Here is a 21,782-nt window from a genome sequence, read left to right as displayed (position 1 = left end):
TCTGAGCATAGAGCCAGGAGTAACCCCTGAGCACACCAGGTGTGGCCAAAAAGAAAAGAAAATTAGAGTTTGAAAAGCAGAGAAGATAGCCCCAAAGGCTGAAGTGCACGCCTGGCATGGGGAGGTCCTGAATTCAATTCCTGGTACTTGCATGATCCCCCTGAGGGGTCACTTCCTGGGTTGCACTGGCATGGCCCAGCATGGCTGACCCCGAAAACCACCACAACACCACTGTCAGCAGGCTCAAGTGCCACCAGTGGTGGCCCCTGAGTTCCCCGAACACTATTTGTGCTCCCTATTCCCCCAAATGATAAGAATTTGAAGAATATAGATAATTGTCAGTTTATAAGCATAGTTCAAAAAATTGTTTATGTTGTGTCTGCTGTCCCCAGCAATATGACAGCTGCTGGAAGACAACAGATTAAGTAATGGTGGACTACTAAACAAGGAAAGGTTAGTCCTAATGTGCTTGGAAGTATTCACTGGAAATTCAAAGAACTTGGAAAGTGGTGGCAAATAAAACATGGAGAAAACTTGATGAGAACTTAACATATATAATAGTTATAAAATTCTTCCATTTAATTTATGTCATTATGAAGGATTTTATATCTCTGGGAACACAGTTTTCAAAGATTTGAATTGTATTAAAAGTTAGCGATTGATTAAGCTAGAAATTTTAAAGATTATCTCCTAAATTTATATCTTATTAGTATATCCAATTTTAACAAAATACTTTGAAGTTACTTTGATTCATGTTTTGACCTTTTGTCAAACTTAAAGAAGGTACCTTAAATTTTCAAATGAGCTAGACAAATTTAATACATTCTATTTTCTTTCAAGCATCTTTAATTTTATGGCAGGTCATCCTGTGTACATAAGTAATTTTTGTAAATTGAGTGAATTAAAATTAATCATTTTAAATTATATGTCTGATACTGTTTGAACTTAATAAGCTATCAATTTAAAATCCTGAGTCCATTAAATGAGTAGTTGCACATGTTAGTTGGAAATATGATGCCAAACTGTAAATTTAAATATTTCTTACATATTTTAAGCTCATAAAGCACCATGTTTTATAAAAAAGTGTTGAGTTTTTCTTATGTTTCTTAAGCATTTCTCTGCTTGACTACCTCTTATGAACTAAGTGTAGTAATGCGGGGTGTTTGACCTGGACAAAGGATGGTAGGCAGCATACTTATTGCCCGGTTCAGGCTTGGCCAAGAATAAGATCATCACTACTGTGGTGTTAAACTAAAGTAGAAAAGTGATGGGAGTCAACAGTTTTGTTTGTATTTTTTATTAATTACTTAAACACTTTGGGTTACAGTGTTGTTTATAACACAGTTATAATACAGGCTTTCAACATTCCACAAACAATCCTACAATGAGAGTAACCTTCCTTCCTCATTTTTTCAATACCCCCACCCAAGCAAGCCCACTTAGCAGGCACACAATAATTAATTTCATTTTGCTTATTACAAATAAATGACTATGGAATTATCAAAAATATAGCAGAACGGGTAGGGCATTTGTCTTGCACGCAGCGGACCCAGGTTTGATTCCTCTGTTTCTTTCAAGAGCCCAGCAAGCTACCAAGAGTATTTCACCCACACTCGTGGCGTATTCAATATGCCAAAAAACAGTAACAACAAGTCTTACAATGCAGACGTTACTGGCGCCTGCTCCAGCAAATCGATGAACAATGGTACAACAGTGTTACTTTAGAGTATCTTTAACTTTAACTCCTTTCAGGGATATACATAACCTTTCAGTACCTGTATTGCAAATGATATTGCTCAAAAGGAGAGAGAGAGAGAGAGAGAGAGAGAGAGAGAGAGAGAGATATCTGCCATAGAGGCAGATTGTGGAGGTAGTGGGAGGGAAACTGGGGACATTGGTAGTGAAGGAATGAATATTGGAATATTGTGTGACTGAAACCCAATCATGAACAACTTTGTAAATTTTTCTCATCAATTAATAAATAAATAAATAAATAATAAAATATGCAGCTGAAAAGAGGAAAAGAATACTTTGGTGAAAGAAAATTTGTGAAAACTGTCCTGTCTCACCACAGGATCCTTAAGTCCTTGACTGATGTTGCTGGCTGAGACTTTTGTGTCATTGATTTTGTTTTTTGAAATTTAGTTGGTTTCTATTTTATTTCCCACATAATTTTGGTGTGTTCCTACCAGAATGTCAGTATTGTAGAATTTGGAGTGGCAGTGTGACCACATCTATGGCTGAGCAGTGCAGAACTTCAGGATCTCCTGAATTGGGCCAGGAGTTGACAAAGCAGTGGCTGTCAGAAGTGAGTGTGACTTCAAGGGCTTCTGGATGTACAGGAAGTTGGAAGAAGGACACCTGCCCCCACTCTGAGAAGACCCCAGAATTCTCAACCTGAAAACCAGTGTGCACCTGCAATCTTCACTGTTTGATGTCTGCAGATAATTTTTTATGATAAAGTGGAATTGGATCATTGGTAACAGCAACTGTGGTTCATAGGTGTTTCTTCTAGGGCTTCACAGGACAGGGACTCAACCCACTTCTTTCCAGAAGACACCCCAGAATTCTCAAACCAGGAGATTGATATATCCACTAATTGTGGGGACTTGGCTTATATTTCTTCAGAGCTCTGGTCATGGGTCTGAAGAGCAGGCCTCGTGACTGAGTCAAAATGGCGGTAGCTGTAGGAACGGGCATGACTGCATGTTGTTTGGGGAGGGGGCCTGGGTCATCACTCTTTGTCTTGCTACATTGCCCCTGTCCTATCCTTTAACCAAGTGAGGAAAAGTTTTGCTGGGCTTTTCTGTCTGTGCCCACTGATATTTCCAGCATGGTTACCAACTTTTTTGACTCTAAATCTGGTATACATGACATCAAAAGAGACCTATAGAACCCAGCCTCTTATTCCATGTTTTTTGCACTCCCTCTGATACCCTTTCTTCACCATATAGGGCTGTTTCATATTTTCTGTGATATATATGTTCAAGACTTTTAGTTGTACGGATTAGAGGGAAAAAAACAAGTGCATCATCTATTTCTTCTTTCCAGAAGTCGAAAACAGTCTCTTGGTTTCTTCAATTGGTTTGTTGAAAGACAAATACTCATTGTTCTCATGATATTTTCACTGAATCATTCATTCCTTTCTTTTAACCATTAAAAATTATAACCAGGCCAGGGACAGAACTCAACATTAAATCCAAGGGAATTCAAGTAATTATATTTGTATCTATAATTATATATATTATGCAATAATATTGTATAATATATTATCATAATATTATATAATATTATATTACATAATATTATATATTAGTATATAATATATAATAGATAGTATTATGCTATGATATTATAATTATATTGCATGATATATTATATAATATATGATAATTATATATTATATGACATGTAATATAATATTATATAACATGTATATTATATAATTATATAATGTAATATTATATTATAATGTTATACAATAATATAATATATAAATTATTATATATATACTTTATACAATGCAAACTCCCTTGCACATGTGAGGACCTGAGTTCAAACCCAGCAGAGCAGAAAAGACCATGAAGGATCCTTGTTCCTTAAGTTTGGAGTCTAGAGAGATAGCTGAAAGGACTGATGCCATCATTTGAGGCTATATTTTATCTTTAGTACCCATGGTTCCTGACCAACACCTAAGGATAAAGCTCGGAGGACCTTTCAAAAACCACTGTCTGTGGTCAAAAGCTAAAAGAAAAACTCATGAGTTAATTTTTTAAATTCAATGTTAAAAAATAGTTCATAGCTCTGCATTGTTGTTCACATTCATATTCTGGTGCCTAAAAAGAGAGATGTCTGGATTTGTTCTTATTATTTGGAATTGTACTATGTTTTACCCCAGAATATCATTTTTTAACCATTATATTATAGCTCTTTTCGTAACAGCTGTCACCTTTTCTTACTTATTTTACACAGCAACAGCCCAAATGTATAGGTGAAATAAAAAATCCTGGTAATCAGATAACAAATGTTCTCTATCTAGAGGGTTCTGTCATGGAATGTGTTTTTGTATAGTGATCCGGTAATGGGAACACATTTACAAGAAGGACAAAACTTTGCCATATGCTCCTGCATTTTATTTTCTCATTTAAAACCCATAGTTGAAAAAAATGTTATTAATAACCACAAAAACTATGACAACCATAAAAATATTAGATGCTGTGTACTTCTCAGACTCTTAAAAATAGCTGGTTCTCTCTTTTTTCTCACTCCAGAAATTTATCCTGCTGGATAATATTCCAGTATTTTGATCTGATGTCCTAAAGTGTGTTACCTGTCTCTAGTTCCATTTCCTTAGAAGCAAAACTTGCAACAGAATTACTGTATACATGACAGAGCAGTCAAGCTCTTTAGGGAAGCATAAAAGTGATTAGGGGGATGGAATAGTGTATTCGAAAGAGTTAGCTTAAAATGTGGTTTCATAGTTTAGTCTAGCTCTAATTCCATAGGCATTCCAGAGCGTGCCCCCAAGATTTTCCCAGCCACAGGGAGGAAGACTGGATTATTGAAGGCCTGCATCAGTCAATCACTACTGATGGGTTCTCCTTTGAAGAGAGGACTGATTTGAATCATCTGTCAAGTACCTCGGAACAGGGCAGCTCCTGTCACTCAAAGACAGACCTGTATATAAAACCATAAGTGTCGTTTAACAGCCATCTCCCAAAGAGAGCAGAGAGATGTGTCTGCTACACTTCCTTTATTAGAAACTAGTGCCTGTCAGTGTGTTAAGTATGATGTACCTGGTTCACTGTATTGTCAACTGCACTGGGGCTCAATAAGAAAACCAGGTTTACATTTCTGTACTCTAAGCTCTTGAACTTAGTAATCTAGGGGAGACTGACTTTAAATATCTCAAAAGTTGAATATAGTTATTAACAGGTTCTCCAGTAAAAAAAGTACTCTAAAAGGCAACACAATATATAAAAATATAAAGAAATTTTACTTACCCTGAATGGGAGGAAAATATTGCTTAAGGAAACTCTTTTATCAGCTGAGTATTTATAAATAAATGTATATCATCAAGAGAAATAACTATGTGGGGGCTGGAGAGCAGTATAGTGGGCAAGGCACTTGTCTTGCATATGACCAACCTGTATTCAATCCATGGCACCCCATTTTGTCCCCCAAGTCACACCATAAATGATCCCTGAGCACAGAACCAGGAATAAATTCTGAGCACTGCTGGATGTGGCTAAAACACCTCTTATGCCCTACTTCCCCCCACCTCCCCCAAAAAGAGATGTAACTACAGCCAAGAACCTAGGGTCAAGACCTAGAAAAACAGTTCCACCAAGGAAGAATACCATGAAAAGAGCTTTTGTGCTGGATACATGGCATATTCTCTTAAATTGGGATATTTAATGTTGCCAGTTACAGAGAGTAGAGAGGAAGTTTTGTGTAGATGAATCAGTTGCCGCAGGAAACTATGTACCATTCCAAAACTCAGTAGCACAAAGCAATAGTATTTATCTTACTCCTGAATCTGAATCAGTGATTTAGACTGGAATCTTACTGCTTTCACTTACATGACTACGAACCAGCTAACTGATGATTGATCTAGGTTGACTTTGGCTGAGGCACCCAGGCAGCTGGCTCTGTTGCACATGTCCTATTCTTCAGAATTGCCAAGGCTGATCTTACTCATAAAGAAGAGCAGGAACAGTGCCCAGACGATGCAGTCCCTTTTTAGACATCTGTTTGCATCACAACTCCCAACACTTCATTGGCCAAAAGTAAACCGTGCAATCTTAAAATTAAGCTGTTATAAATACACTATTGAGAGGAGTTTCTTAAAATCCTCTGGGGGTGACGCGGGGAGTGTGGAATGCATGAATATAAAAATGGGAAATAGGACCATTAATGTGATTGATATAATAACAGAGAGGTGGGCTGAGGTTAGATAATTTGGTCTTGTAGGTTGTACTACAGTTACCACGTCCCACACAGCAGTCCATTTGTATATCTATGTTAGAAATCTACTTCATCTATGTCTTCACTCTGTCGTTTAAAAAAAGGAAAAAAACCAACAACTACCAATGATGGCATCCTTTTCCGTTCAACAAGTTGCAGCTGTGTTGCACAAAACCTAGTATTAAAATTTCCGTTCATAATTCTGTTCATGATTCACAGTTTCTATTTCTCTTTCTATACCACTGGACTTTTTATTTAATGTATGTTTTGCACTCCTCCAAGAAGCTCAAAATGATTTATACTCCATGCATTAATTAAGCTGGAAGCTACCCCTTTGAGATACTTATGTATTCACACTAGATGGTTGAGAGCTCTATAATAGAAAAGTATAATTACCATTTATAGGTGTAGCCCTGTGAAGTGCCAAGAGGTTCTTGAGTGATTTACCTCTGGAATCTCAGAAGTATAATATTGAACAATTGGACCCAAGAGTTCTGATTTCTAGTCTAGCTTCCAGTATAGTCACCTTTCTCTGTTTCGTGAGTAAGCCCCATATGTGGTTTCTATTTCTATCTGTATTTTTTAAAAAAATTAATTGGTTTTGTATTTTCTTATCTAAACATCAGAAAACAGAGGGCACCAAGGAATTCTTTTTATTATAAATTGCACATAAGGAGAGAAATAGAAAGTTGAAGAGATGGAGAGTAAAAGGAGGGGGAAGGAGCAAAATGTGGTGCTCCTAGTATATATAGTGAGAGAAGAACCAGCAATGTAACTTTATCTTCTAATTATGAATGGAAGTAACAAGAACACTTAACTATATTTAAATACACTGAAAAAGATGCCATTACAGGGCCTGGGTACATAGATCAATTCATAGTTTAGATATCCAAGCCCTTGAATGTGAAACCTGGTACTGCAGCCTCCCCATTCCTCCTCCAGTGCTTCCCTCCTCATCCTCCACACCTCCATCAGGTGTGATCCTGGTTGGTTCTCAGCACTGCTGAGTTGAGTCCATAGCATCACATACATCATCAAGTGATCTGGCCCATGCTGCCATCATCTCTGGGAATGACCTGACCCTGGAACCCCCAAAGTGACCGCTAAGAAGGCCCCTCCCACAAAAAATAAAATAATTTGTCACCAATTTCAGGTACTTTTATGAAAGATAAAAAAAATGTATGTACTCAAGTTTCAAGTTGGTCTTACAGAGCATATCATGTTCCAAAATATGAGTAAGTTTGCTATGGACATATTTTTCTTTGTCTTGTTTTTGCTTTGAACCACAGCTGGTAAATTTCAGGACTTACTCTTGTTTTTGTGCTCAGGGATCACTCCTGGTGCTCAGGGAACTATCTACAGTGCCAGGGATCAAATCTGGGTCAGCCAAATGCAAGAAAAGTACCTTAATCCCTGTACTATTTCAGAATTGGCATCTTTTAACTCCCTGTACCATTTCAGAATTGGCATCTTTTATGTTAAAGACTTAGTTAGATTACATCTGCTAAAATTGATTTCAAAAATTAATGAATATATTTGCTAGATTATTTTATGCTTAAGTGAGCTAACTGGTAATGGAATTAGAAAATTGAAGAACTTAGATTATAAATGTTAACTCCCAGCAATATTTTAGGATGTATCTAGGTAGGCAATTGATACAAGATGTGAAATTATTTGATGAAGGTATTTTAAAAGCCATGAGGAAGAAAGAAATTTATGATCAGTACTATTAGGTTTATCAAGTCCTCCAGATACATAATGGCATTGGTCCCCTAATTTTTATTGGCATCTTACATGATATCATTTGTAATTTCTGCTTAGTATTTTGATGAGAAATGAGTAGAGTTTAGAAGTTTTGACAATTGTTTTCTTCTGATGGCTTTTTTTCATTCCTGACCCCAATGTCACATTTGCCGCTAAAGAGAAAAAGCTGCTCAAAATACTTCATTCTGGGTAGGAACACTGAACTTTGCATTTCATCTCTATTTCTTAAATGAGGTTAAGAAACTGGGCTGCTCTTCAAGTCCATGTTCTCTCTTGGACACAGATCTCGCTTGCTTACCTCCGTCTCTTTGCTTTTTTGATTGTTCTTTCAAGCTCATATTTCCCCTTGAACATGTTTTCCTTTCCTTCACTGCCCCTGCATCTTTCCAAGTAAGTTTTGATCAATAAAAACTATCTTGCTTTACTAAATTAATATTAATAATAAAATAAATAAAATTAAGAAACTGATTGTGAAATGCCATGTTCATTAGGATAATTTGGCTCCAATTCCTAGAATGTTCTTATAAGAGCCAATTCAATAATATCTTGTATCATATAACAGGATATGAAGGTGAGGGCTCACCTTCATGTTCAGGGCAATATCATGGTTATTTCCCCAATACCTGGTTTGTTCTATAGTCCAATATAGCTACCATAGAACAAGGACTCACTTCTTAAGACAGTTTTATGAGACATAAACTTAATGTCTTACTACACATATTGCTAGTTAAAATAAATTTCCTAGTAAAGTCTAGTAAAATTGGGAAAGTTTCTGTTCATCTCATCACCCCATTTTTTGATCGGGTAGGCAGTTTTCTTCTTGTGGAGTTCAACCAGTGCCTTGTATATACTTGATATTAACCCCTTAGCAGATGGGGTTAATAACCCCTTATCAAATGGGTACTGGGCAAATATCCTTTCCCAAAGAAGAAATCCGAATGGCTGAGAGACACATGAGAAAATGCTCTACATCATTAATCATCAGGGAGATGCAGATCAAAACAACAATGAGATTATCATCTCACACCACAGAGACTGGCCCACATCCAAAAAAACAAAAGCAATCGGTGTTGGTGTGGATGTGGGGAGAAAGGGACTCTCCTTCACTGCTGGTGGGAATGAGACTGGTTCAGCCCTTTTGGAAAACAATATGGACGATTCTCAAAAAATTAGAAATAGGGCTTCCATTTGACCCAGCAATACCACTCCTCGCGATATATCCTGGAGAGGCAAAAGGTATAGTAGAAATGACATGTGCATTTCTATGTTCATTGCAGCACTGTTTACAATAGCCAAAATCTGGAAAAATCCGGAGTGCCCAAAAACAAATGACTGGTTAAAGAAACATACATCTACACAATGGAATACTATGCAGCTGTTAGAAAAGACGAAGTCATGAAATTTGCATATAAGTAGATCAACATGGAAATTATCATGTTGAGTGAAATGAGTCAGAAAGAAAGAGACAGACATGGAAAGATCACACTCAGATGTGAAATATAAAGTAGCAGAATGGACACTAACACCCAAGAGTAGTAGAGGTAAGAACCCGGAGGTCTGCCCCACCGCTTGGAAACTGGCCTCGCATGCTAGAGGAAAAGGCAGCAGAGATAGAGAAGTGAACACCTAGTAGAGAAAGTTGGGAGGACCCACTCAGGTTGAAAACTGCGTACCAAAAGTAGACTACAGACCGAGCATGATGGCCACTCAATACCTCTCTTGCAAACTACAGCACTGAACAGGAAAGAGAACAAAAGGGAATGCCCTGCGGAAGAGGCAGGGTGGGGTGGTGGGGATTGGGGTGGGGGTGGTGGGAGGGATACTGGGAACATTGGTGGAGGAGAATGGGCACTGGTGGAGGGATGTAAACCAAATCCAAACATGAAAGTTCATAAGTTTGTAACTGTACCTCACGGTGATTCACTAATAAAATTTTTTTAAATGTGATAATAGTTATCATTTTAAGAGAAAGAAACTAAAAATTAAGTGGTGTATTATTCACTACTAATAAGTTAAGTCTGATAACATTTTAGACATATTTGAGTTAATAGGTTCATTACCATTATTCTGACTTTCCTCTGTTTTCTTTTTTATAATGCATAATAAAGGTTTCTTTCTCTAAAAAAAGTCTAGTAAAATTTTCGCTTTGAGTTAGTCTATTCACAATTTTCATGTGTCTGATCCAACCTCAATTACTAGCAAGAAAGGAACCAGCACAGTGAGTAAGGAGCTTTCATGTACATGTTCAAGTTTCCGCCAGGAGTAAGTTCTGATTAATGCCAAGTGTAGCCAAAAAAACAGAAAGGTCTCAGTTACTAGCAAGGAGAATTACCTTGATCTAAGATTGATGATTTGTTTAAATGTGTTCTGGGTTTTTCTTCCCAGTTTTTATTCATTTTTTATTTTTCTTTTATTTGCCTTTCTAAAGAGTTATCTGTAATCATACAACCAATTTCTAGTTCTGTTAATAGTTTATATTGTATTTTTGTCTTCTATTTTATTCATTTTGTTGGTCATATCTATCATTTTTTTCTTCTAATATTTTTCTTAGCACTGTAGCACTGTCGTCCTGTTGTTCGTCGATTTGCTCTAGTGGACACTAGTAATGTCTCCATTGTGAGACTTGTTACTGTTTTTGGCACATCAAATACGCCACGGGTAGCTTGCCAGTCTCTGTCGAACGGTTAGGGATACTCTTGGTAGCTTGCCGGGCTCTCTGAGAGGGACGGAGGAGTTGAACTCGGATTGGCCACGTGCAAGGCAAATGCTCTACCTGCTGTGCTATCGCTCCAGTCCGATATTTTTCTTACTTTTCTAATAGTATTTTTCTAGATCCTTAGTTGAAGTGCTTGTTTATATTTAGCTTTTCTGATCCCTGACCATATTCATTTATGATTAAGTGTATTCTATCTATATTGCACTTGTATTTTTTTATCTTTTTCATTGGTATTCTGTCCTAATTTAAATAATACTAATACTGAAAAATATGGGATAATGTTTTCCTTTGAGTCACATTGGTAATGCTCAGCCTGTGGGGATAGTGATTCTCGGGCCAATCATAGTTTGGGCTCACAGTAACGACACACCTGGTGGTTCTGGGGGGTCACTAGGGTGACACCCCATGATGCTTGTGGAACCACATGCTGCTAAGAATCACACGCATGGCCTTGCACAGCAAGGTGTGTGCTCTATCACTGCGTTGGCTCCCCAGCTCTTAAAAGTGCATTTTTTGAACTTTATAGATATGTGACCTTTAAAGTATCTTTAATTCTTGATTTCTAGTTTAATTCCATCCCAATAGAACATAGTTTTCAGGAATATAAATAACACATAATCATTATAAATAGCACATTTTATTCTAAATTTTGTATTGGTGGATGATTCAATATATTGATATCAAGGCAAACATCAATTCTCTTTTTAAATGGTCTCTTTTTATATTCACTTGTCTTTATATATATTTACATATATATATGTTGTTCAGTTCACTGTATCACTGTATCACAGTCATCCCATTGTTCATTGATTTGCTCGAGTGGGGATCAGTAACATCTCTATTCATCCTAGCCCTGAGATTTTAGCAGCCTCTCCTTACTTGTCTTCCCAATGATTGGAGGTTCTTTCAGGGTTAGGGGAATAAAACCTGTTACTGTTACTGTATTGGGCATATCAAACACGCCACGGGGAGCTTGCCAGGCTCTTACGTGCGGGCGGGATACTCTGGGTAGCTTGCCAGGCTCTCCGAGAGGAACGGAGTATGTATATCAGAGAATACAAGCAAGTATGTTAAAACCGAACACATGTGTGTTGCTTTAGGCACATCAGTGGGCTAGACTATAAGAGGTGGCTTGGCTGCTGAATAACCATTGTTCAGTTATTCATTAATAATTAGATTATCTTTGGGGAGGATTATTTCTTCTGTTTCATTGTTTTTACTCTTTTTTTTATCCCCAGCAATACTTTGGATCTAAGTTTTATTTTGTCTAATATTATAAACACAGATTTGAGGGGTTATCATTTTACTAGCATATATTTTCATTTCCCTTTAAATTTTTTCATGCTTTGTTTTAGCTTATCCATGTTGGGGGTAAAAATCTTGTTGCTGCATTTTGTTTCATATTTAAAATAAATTTAATAATTTTTGTTATAATTGGTTTATTTGTGTATCCTTCACCATCTTATTCTGTGTCCACTTTAATCATTTTTAATGATTTTTATCACCAGATAAAGTTTATATTTCCACTTTTTCCCCACTGTTGCTGGATTTTTATTTTATTTATTTATGTATTTATCTATTGCTTTTTGGATCATACCTGGCAATGCATGGGGGTTATTCCTGGCTTTGCACTCAGGAATTATTTCCAACGGTGCTCGGTGCTCGGGGCGGGGACCATATGGGATGCTGGGAATTGAACCTGGGTCGGTCGCATGCAAGCTAAATGCCCTGCCCACTGTATTATTGCTCCATCTCGTGTTGCTGGATTTTTAATGGGATAAAATTTATGGAAACCTTGGATGGCTGAATTAATGTGTTTGGAAGTAAAGCGAATTTGGGGGTTGATCAGAGAGCAAACTTTGAAAGGCAGAATTCTAGACAGACCTAGGACTCTGTTTTCCCATGCATATGCCCTGTTATTGTTTAAACTACAATAATCTCCTCTTGAGTAGCAGCAGGTCTAGTGAATATGATGCAACAGTATTCCATTGATTAGGTTACATTATATGGCAAAGGCGAAGGGATTTGCTGATGTAATTAGATCTCTAATCAACTGACTTTCAGCTAATCAAGACGAAGGTTATAGGTGTTGGGATTGATCTAATCAGGTGAGTCCTTCAAAGAAAACCAGGAGTTCAAAAACAAGATAGAAAATTTCTCCTGCAGGATTTGTGGATATTTTTTCTTGTGGTATGTTGCCCAGGGAAAGGGGCATACATAAGGCAAGAACCCGGAAACATGCCTTTGGAGCTGAAAGCAGTCTTCAGCCAACAATAAGCAAGAACACCAGGGATCTGCCACACAGTTTCAAGAACATAAGTTTTTCTGACCACCTGAAGGTATCTCTTCCTATTGAGTCTCCGAATGAAGATTTAGTTCAATTAGTACTGCAACCTTGACAAAAAAGGGTGACCTAAGCTATGCCAGACTTTTGTCTTATGCAGCAGGATTGGTGATGACCTATTATAGAGCAGTCGAAAAAGCAAACAGAAAAATACATTGCATTATATAGTTTTAGTAGCAAGCCTTGTTTCTGTACATGGATGTAATTGTAGTTTAAACAAATCTAAAGTCTTTAAGACTACTATTTTCCTTTTAATAACAATTTAAATTCCAGATTTGTTCCTTCCTATATCTTGTCCTATAAACACATTATACTGAACAGTCAATACTTAAATTTACTAGTGTAAATTTAAGCAATTTTATCAATTTATTAAATATCAATTTATTTAATTTATAAAATGAGCAATTTTATCAATTTATTACAGTTTATCTTCTAAAAAACACATCACAGTTTACTACATCAATGATCTTTTTTTCACTATTTTGTCTTTACCTTATACATTTATTTTAAATGTCTCTTCTACAAATATATTTGAGACTTTAGTTTTACAAAAACCAAAAAAATCCACAGTAGTTAAGCCCAGGTTCAATTTCATAGGGAACCACTACGTGGGTTTCTAAGCACAAAACCATTGATAATAGTACCATTGAGTAGAAACCATCGATAATAGTACCATTGAATATAGCTCAAAAATGAAAACTAACACCACTACAGTACTAAAATGTGTGTATTTTCATGTTTATCCCTCTCTTTTTATCTTTCCCCGCCTCTCTATATCTTTTAGCTATTTCCACTCAACAACTGGGCCCTGAGTCTTTATATTACTTTGAGTTGCTTGCTTGTCTATGGTCTTGAGGTTATTAAGTCCATCTTTACTCCAGCTACTGTCTTTATCTCTTAGCTCCTGAACTTTATAGCTGGCTGAAGTCAATATTCCCAAGAGTACTATGGAACTTTCCCCTGAGCTACCCTATCACTAGCTTCTAGCAGTTAAGATGACCCCTATTGCCTCTTTGGTTTCCTACCAAATGTCTCTTTTGGTTTCTATTCTACTTAGTGGACAGCTCATGGCAGCCACTTACCACTATCAGAAACAGTTCGGTAGACCTAAAGTGGGGCTGAGAGATGTCTGAAAGAACACGAGTGCATGTTTTGCTTGCAAGAATTGTTTATGGTAAAGAAAATAGACCAGAAATATCAGCTCGTGATGGAGAGGGGAGGTGATTGGTGACAAGGGGGTATAGGGTTGGGCCACAATGAGCAATGCTAAGGAACTATTCCAGACTCTGCTCAGGTCAGCCCTGACAGTGTTTAGGTGACCATGTCTGTGCCCGGGAGTCAAACGGGGCTGTGGTTGGAAAGTATCATGCTAAGTGAAATGAGTCAGAAAGAGAGAGACAGACATAGAAAGATTGCACTCATCTGTGGAATATAAAATAACAGAGTAGGAGACTAATATCCAAGAATAGTAGAAATAAGTACCAGGAGGTTGGCTTCATGGCTTGGAAGCCAGTCCTACATGCTAGGGAAAAAGGCAGCTCAGATAGAGAAGGGAACACCAAGTAAAATGTGGTTGGAGATACAGCGCGGGAAGGGAGATGCGTGCTGAAAGTAGACTAGAATCTGAACACAATGGCCACTCAATACCCCTATTGCAAACCACAACACCCAGTTGGAGAGAGAGATCAAAAGGGAATACCCTGCCACAGAGGCAGGGTGGGGTTGGGGGGAGATGGGATTGGGAGGTGGGAGCGATACTGGGTTTATTGGTGGTGGAGAATGGGCACTGGAGGAGGAATGGGTTTGAGAACATTGTATAAGGGAAAAACAAGCTCAAAAATGTGTAAATCTGTATCTGTACCCTCATGGTGACTCACTAATTAAAGAATTAAAAAATAAAAAAAATAAAAAACAGGGCTGCGGTTACCACAGCTGAATGCAAGGCAACTGCCTGCCTCCTATACTGTCTCCAACATCTTTTTTTTTCCTATAGTTTTCTTTTTCTAGTCCCTAATGCTCCATTTATCTCAATGGAACGAACATCTCCGAATGCAGCAGCTATGTGAACCTGGGCTGAGAACTCAACATGAGGAACGACTTGGCGCCAGAATTGCGCAGGAGGAAGAGAACAGTGTAGAACGCCTTCAAGAGCATCGAAGAAGTGGTTAAGAGGATGAAGGATCTCTGACTCTGGGCACATCTTTTCAATTCCACACTAACGTATGCCTCAGAGACCTGGGCCTTACACAAACAGGATGAGAACGCTATTCGGGTATCCCAAAGAGGAATGAAAAGAGCTATGCTAGGAGTATCACGTTTCACTCAAGTGAGAGAAGGAATCCAGAGTTTTGACCTCATTGGATGGTCAAGAATCAGGGATGCTATCTCGTTTGCCAAGAGATCAAAAATCAGATGGACCAGACATGTAATGCGATTCATAGATGACTGCTAGACTAGAGCTGTTACTGACTGGATTCTATGGAACGTCAAAAGATTGTGTGGCCACCCACCAAGGAGATGGTCAGACTTCTTCGTCAAAACCCTGAATGAACGTTTTGAGGCTCTTTCTGTTCCTGGAGTGAGCAGATATCATTGGGCTACACTAGCACATGACAGGGACAAATGGAGACGTTACTGGCTTACTGGCACCCGCTCAAGCAAATCTAAGATCAATGGGAAGACAAGTGATACAAGGGATAGTTTTCTCTTTTTTTGGTTCAAGATCAATGTTTTATTATTTCTGTTTAGTTACACTACCTTATTGTTTTTCTTTTAATTGTTGCTCCACTCTTCTTTGCTTAGATTAGTACACGAAAGCTTTATTCTGAGGTTCCATTCTGCCCGGTTCTAGATCCTCTGAACACTGTACTTGCATAATCTCGTGTAATCTCAACTGTTCTCCTCTGAGGTAGGTGTAATTATTACCTTATTTTTTGTGAGTAGAACTTAGGTCTGCTGGTATTAAGCACTTTTCCCTAGGTCACACACGAAAGCAGAATCTGGACCTGTATTTTTTTATTCTGGAATATCAAGATCTAAACTTCTGACACAGTGACTGTGGTAAAGAGACTTGAGCAATTTGGTGGGGGTAAGGATATGAAATAACTTTTTTTTTAATTTAAATTTTATTGAATCACCATGTGGAGGGTTACATAGTTCTCAGGATTATGTCAGTTATACAATACTCAAACACCCTTCCCTTCACCCGTGCCCATATTCCATCACCAACCATCCCATTACACCTCCCACCCCCTCCCGCCCCCCAGTCCCCGCCCTTGTAAGTGATAAGTTTCACTTCGTTTACGCTTTATCTTGGTTACAGTCCATGTTTCAACACATAACTCACTATTGTTGCTAGGGTTTCCCCCCAAAAAAGAAAAGACAGTCCCACTGTCAAGGAAGCATTTGATGGCTCTCCATTGCTGAGAATGTAGAGATGTTAAGTCCCGCTGTTTGTTATATAACTTTTCTATTTTTTTTCCCCCCTCGTCCCGCGCCACCGAGTTCACGCCTGTTTAGTAATCACCACGCTGCCTGACAAAGGGAAAACAAACCAAAAAAGATGGTTATTTCCCGTCATCAGCCGGCGTGGGGCTCTGGCTTAGTTGATAGTCTGGTAGAATGTCTGCAAGCAGTTTCTGGAACCAAAAGTAATACGCTGGTATCGGCCCCGGCTCGAGATTCCACCAGCGTCCCGCTGTTCCAAGTACATAATAATTTATTCCCTTGTATCCCATTCCCACGCCACCAGGTCCATGTCAGCTCAATGGACATCATACTATGGTTAACGCCACGCCGCGTTTCTTCCCGAGAAAGAAGGATATTTCTTCTCAGCCAGCGTGGGGATATGGCTTAGTTCAGTCTATAGAGATGGCTACCACTTTGGTAGTCTTCAATATTTCAGCAAAAGACTTACTATTCTTGTTAGGATTTCCCACCAAGGTCCGACCCATTAAAAAGGAACCATTTCATATTGGTGATGATTAAATGACAATAGGTTGCGCGGCCATGGCAGCGGCCTCGCGGCTTTGAATTTCTGTATAAAGTCCAGGGAAAGTACAGCCAGAAATTACACGTCGCTACAAACTTTAACCCTATTATGGTCCCCCCAAAGTCCAACCCATTACAAAAGAACCATTTCATATTGCTGATGATTAGATGACATTAGGCTGCCGCGGCCGCGTGGTTTTGGGTTTCTATATAAAGTCCAGGGAAAATTCTGCCTAAAATTCTATTGCTACAATCTTTTACCCTTCAACAAAAAACTCAGTACTATTGTTTGGAGTTTCCCCCCAATGGTAAGCCCTGCCAAAAAGGAACATTTACACGTTGCTGACAATCAAGAGATATTAAGTTGCGCGGCTGCTATCGGTCGCGCGGCTGCTATTGTAGCTGCGCGGTTTTGGATTTCTATATGAAGTCCAGGGAAAATTCTTTTGGTAATTGCATCACTCGCTGGCAGCACCTGGGCCAGAAGCTCCGAGCACACAGTTTGGAGGCATTTTGGGGGCGCCGCTCGTGTCCAAAGTGGTTCAGTTGCCTCCGGGGTCGATCTCACGCGGGGCCGGAAAGGAGCGTCCCCACATGGCTCTGTGCTTAAATGTCGGCCGGCACAGGGCGGATCATGAAATAACTTTTTATATCAAAATCTTAAATCTATAACATGGTCTTACCATGGTACCTAAATTAATCTTTTGGTTTCAGAACAAGTGTCTTCCTCATACATGTTCTTGTGTTTCTGTTTTCCATGTGTTGCTCTGATCTGGGTTATACTCCCCTTTTCCAGATGTAGACAAACTCTGAATGATAAGAAGCTTTTCATTCTAGGACTAGGCTATAGGAACAGGTATAGCATAGTCTTGAAATGTGATAATCACTGTCATCTCATTGTTCATCGATTTACTCGAGCGGGTGCCAGTAACGTCTCCATTTGTCCCAGCCCTGAGATTTTAGCAGCCTCTCCTTACTCGTCTTTCCCAATGATTGGAGGCTCTTTCAAGATCAGGGGAATGAGACCTGTTATTGTTACTGCATTTGGCATATCGAATACCTCACGGGGAGCTTGTCAGGCCAGGCTCTTCCAGGAATATGTTCACACATGCATGAGGCTCAGCCCGAGTGTGTGGAAAGCGACCTGAAGCATGGCGGCGATTGGGCTGTGGAGGTTGGCTGCTGCAGTGGGTCCCTTGGGGCTGGGAGCGCTCTCACCTGTCCCCATCTGGGGCGGCCCGAGTGAAAACAGCCTGGCACTTGGAGTCTGGTGGCATGGCTATTGGGGCCTCATTTTATGTTCCCTTCCAGGAGAAGCAGCCGTGAGTTCTGGAGGGTGGCCCATGAGATTATATATGATGTGATAATAGCAGAATGGAGAAGAAACAAGCAACCAAACTTTATAATTCCTCCCAAAGCTGATAAATGTATTGGACATACGTGACATGGTTACATTTCACATGTTTTATTAAGGTCCATGACTCGTAAATATCAATGCAGTTTGGAGGCATTTGCCTCCCAGAAGAGTCACACAAGTCTCAACTGGGAATAGGGATGGATGAATAACCTTTGTGCAAGGAAAAGTGAGGGAGAGAGAAATCACAGGAAAATAGCGTACATGTATACAGATAAATGAGTTATATAAAATTAAATTTCACGAGTGATAGTTGTCCTTTCTGTGTCTGATCATTTGTATCTTCTGTTTTGTTTTTAAAATATCATTGCAACTCACTAAACTGAATATTTGACCTACTGATGTCAAATATTCCGTTTATAGTAGTAGTAGGGTTACTACTAGCATTTTGAAAAGTACTATTCTGTTAGCTTCATCAAGCTCTCATAATGCCTTCACTATCACAATCAGAAGACAAATGGGTCGTTTATAATTACTTTGTTGCAGTATTCTTTCGTGATTCAGAATTTAAGGATATGTGATAGAGAAGATAAAACACTAGAGTAAGATGTTTGAAAGTTTAGTTTTGACAACCAGTGAATATGTGGCACATTCTTTCTCTTTCAAACTTTGACAACTACCTAACCTACGTCTAATAATAAATGGCATGTATAAAAACCTTAATGTCTGTTAAAGAAGAATGTCTGTCTTCTCAATTTTGTAGAAAAAGAAAAAGACCCAAAGAGGTTAATGATCATTAAATGCTAAATCCAAGATGCAAAATCACGGACACCAGCTTCACCACCATTATACTACTATGCTTCTGGAAAATAATATTATTGGCTTGTAAAACCATCATCTTTAAAATTGTGCTATATTATTCTTGTTCATTTTCCAGGAAACTAATGATCTGTTTTTTATTTTTCAAACATTCACTAACAGTGAAAATTGGCAACAGTTCTAATAAGCAGATGTCTTGTTCCCAAGTCAGACACGCAACCAGATGTGGTTTGCTATTAGTTCTGGCACACCCGTTGGTCTGTTGAGTCTCTCTCATGAGACAGAACAGGAACCAGTAAGTTTCACTCAGAGCATGACTGTGCATTTGCCTAATAACAATAACAAGTATAATCACCGTGCATGGACCCCAAGTCTTCAATTATTAAAATTTAACCATAATAAGCTTTGGTCTATTAATTTCACTAGAGCATATGTGTAAATGAGGGTTGTCATTTGTCCCTGAGGCTTATATTTCTGATCTGCACGATGTAATCACTTTCCAGGATGGTTCTTAAAAGACTCCTTTACTGTGAGTGACAGCCCATCCTGCCACGGGGAGGTCATTCCCTAAAAAAAAAAAAAAAAAAAAAAAAAAAAAAAAAGGATCTTTTAAAATGAAAAGATCTGTTAAATTTTTTTTCTCTCTTTTTTTAAAAAAGCTAATGTTTGCAGGTTTATATAAAAGCATTTTGAAAGCTCCCTTAATGAGAGAACATATCAAAGCAGCACATTTTTTGAGGAACTATTTGAGGCAAAATATAAAACCAAATATAATTTCCACTTTATAGATTCTATAAGGGAATTAAAATTCTTTATCAAAACAACTACATTTGTATTTTGGTGTACATTTCTAACCAAATGTACACCAAAATGTACTGCCTAATAAGAAATAGTTTGCAATGATATATAAAATGATTATCAAAGACACAAACTATTAGTACTTATAAATTCTATCAAATTGTTTGTGCTTTCAGATGACATTGGTATCCTATCTAGAAAAATTATGGACTAAGAAAAATTTTAAAAACTTTATTTTTTAACATTACATCTTAAAAGTTGGTGTGCATTATAATTAACAGACATTAAAATTGCACATAGAATAACTTTGTACTTAATTTTAGAAGATTCTTCCCAACTCTTTTCCAAAGTATCTTCATCATTACCATTATAATGTATATAATTCTAGTTGCTCCATGTTTTGCTGAAATTTTAGTTAATAATTATAATTTCACAAGTCTAGTGATATAATGCTATGTAATTGTGATTTTAATTTACATTTCCCTCATCAATAATACAAATTTGTTTCTTTGTTTCTTTTACACAGCGGGTAGGGTGTTTGCCTTGCATGTGGCCAACCCGAGTTCGATTCCTCCATCCCTCTCAGAAAGCCTGGCAAACTACCAAGAGTATTTCGCCTGCACAGCAGAACCTGGCAAGATATCTGTGGTGTATCTAATATGCCAAAAACAGTAGCAAGTCTCACAATGGAGACTGCCCACCAATGAGATAGTGAGATTTCTTCGTCAAAACCCTGAAATAACAGATTGAGGCTCTTCCTGTTCCTGGACCGAGCAGATATCATTGGGCTACATTAGCACGCAATAGGGACAAATGGCGCCCACCAGAGCAAATTTTTTACTATTTTTGTCAATTTAGCTGCCAATCGACAACCCCTTTGAGGTTCATTTTCTGGAGATTACTATGTTTTTTACATATGTTGTAATTTTAGGGTTTTAATCTATTTTAATTAACTTCTGTGTTGATATATAGATGGGCTGGAGCAATAGCACAGTGGTAGGGCGTTTGCCTTTCACGTGGCCGACAGTGTTTGATTCCTCTGCCCCTTGTGGAGAGCCTGGCAAGCTACCCGAGGCATATTGGATATGCCAAAAACAGTAACAATAAGTCTCAGCATGAGAGATGTTACTGGTGCCCGCTCGAACAAATCGATGAGCAACTGGATGACAATGACAGTGACAGTTGATATATAGATATATATAAGGATATGGATTCATGTTGCTATCCAGTTTTGCAACAGCTGAGCCTTTATTCCAGTTCCACATGGTTTTGATAACTGTACCTTCAAAGATTTAAACTCAGGAAACACAATTTCTTCTATCTCTTTTTTTCCTCAGAGTAGCTTTAGATATTGTGATTCCATACAAATTTCAGGGGAGTTTGTTCTAAGTCTTTGAAGAATATCATCAGAATTTTTATGGAAATTTCATTGAATCTGTATAATGCTTTTGGTAGGGTGGTTATTTTGCCAATGCTATTTTTTCTAATCCATTAGTGTAGATATTTTTTTCATTTTCTGGGTCCTCTTCTATTTATTTCAATAGTGATGTAATGTGTAGCTTTTAATATATATCTTTTACAGAGCTGATTTCTAGGTATTTGATGTTTTGGGAACTGCTCTGAATGAGCTTCTTTTTAATTTCTTTCTCTTCTAGTTCATTGTTCATATATAAACATTCAACCAATGTTTTTGTGTTGATTTTGTGGTCTACAACTTTCCAGTATTGGTTTGCTGTTACTAAGAAATTCCTAGTGAAGTACTTTGAAGTATCCGTGTATATTATCAAAACATCTGCAAATATGATATTTTTAATTCTGGTTTATTTTCATTGCTTTTGATTCCTAATATGAATTTCCTTTCCTCCTTCCTACCTACGCTTCCTCCCTTCCTTGCTTGCTATCCTTTTCTTGATTTCCATGGCAAGTACTTTCCAAACTATCCTGACTAATAATCGAGACAATGGGCATTTCTGCCTGTGCCTTATCGCAGAGAGAAAGACTTTAAGTTTTTCACGTTATAAGTTTATTAT

Source organism: Sorex araneus, chromosome 4 (genome assembly GCF_027595985.1).
Source record: "Sorex araneus isolate mSorAra2 chromosome 4, mSorAra2.pri, whole genome shotgun sequence".
Lineage (NCBI taxonomy): Eukaryota > Metazoa > Chordata > Mammalia > Eulipotyphla > Soricidae > Sorex > Sorex araneus.
The sequence above is the reverse complement of the archived record's forward strand: the minus strand, read 5'-3'. Positions refer to the sequence as shown.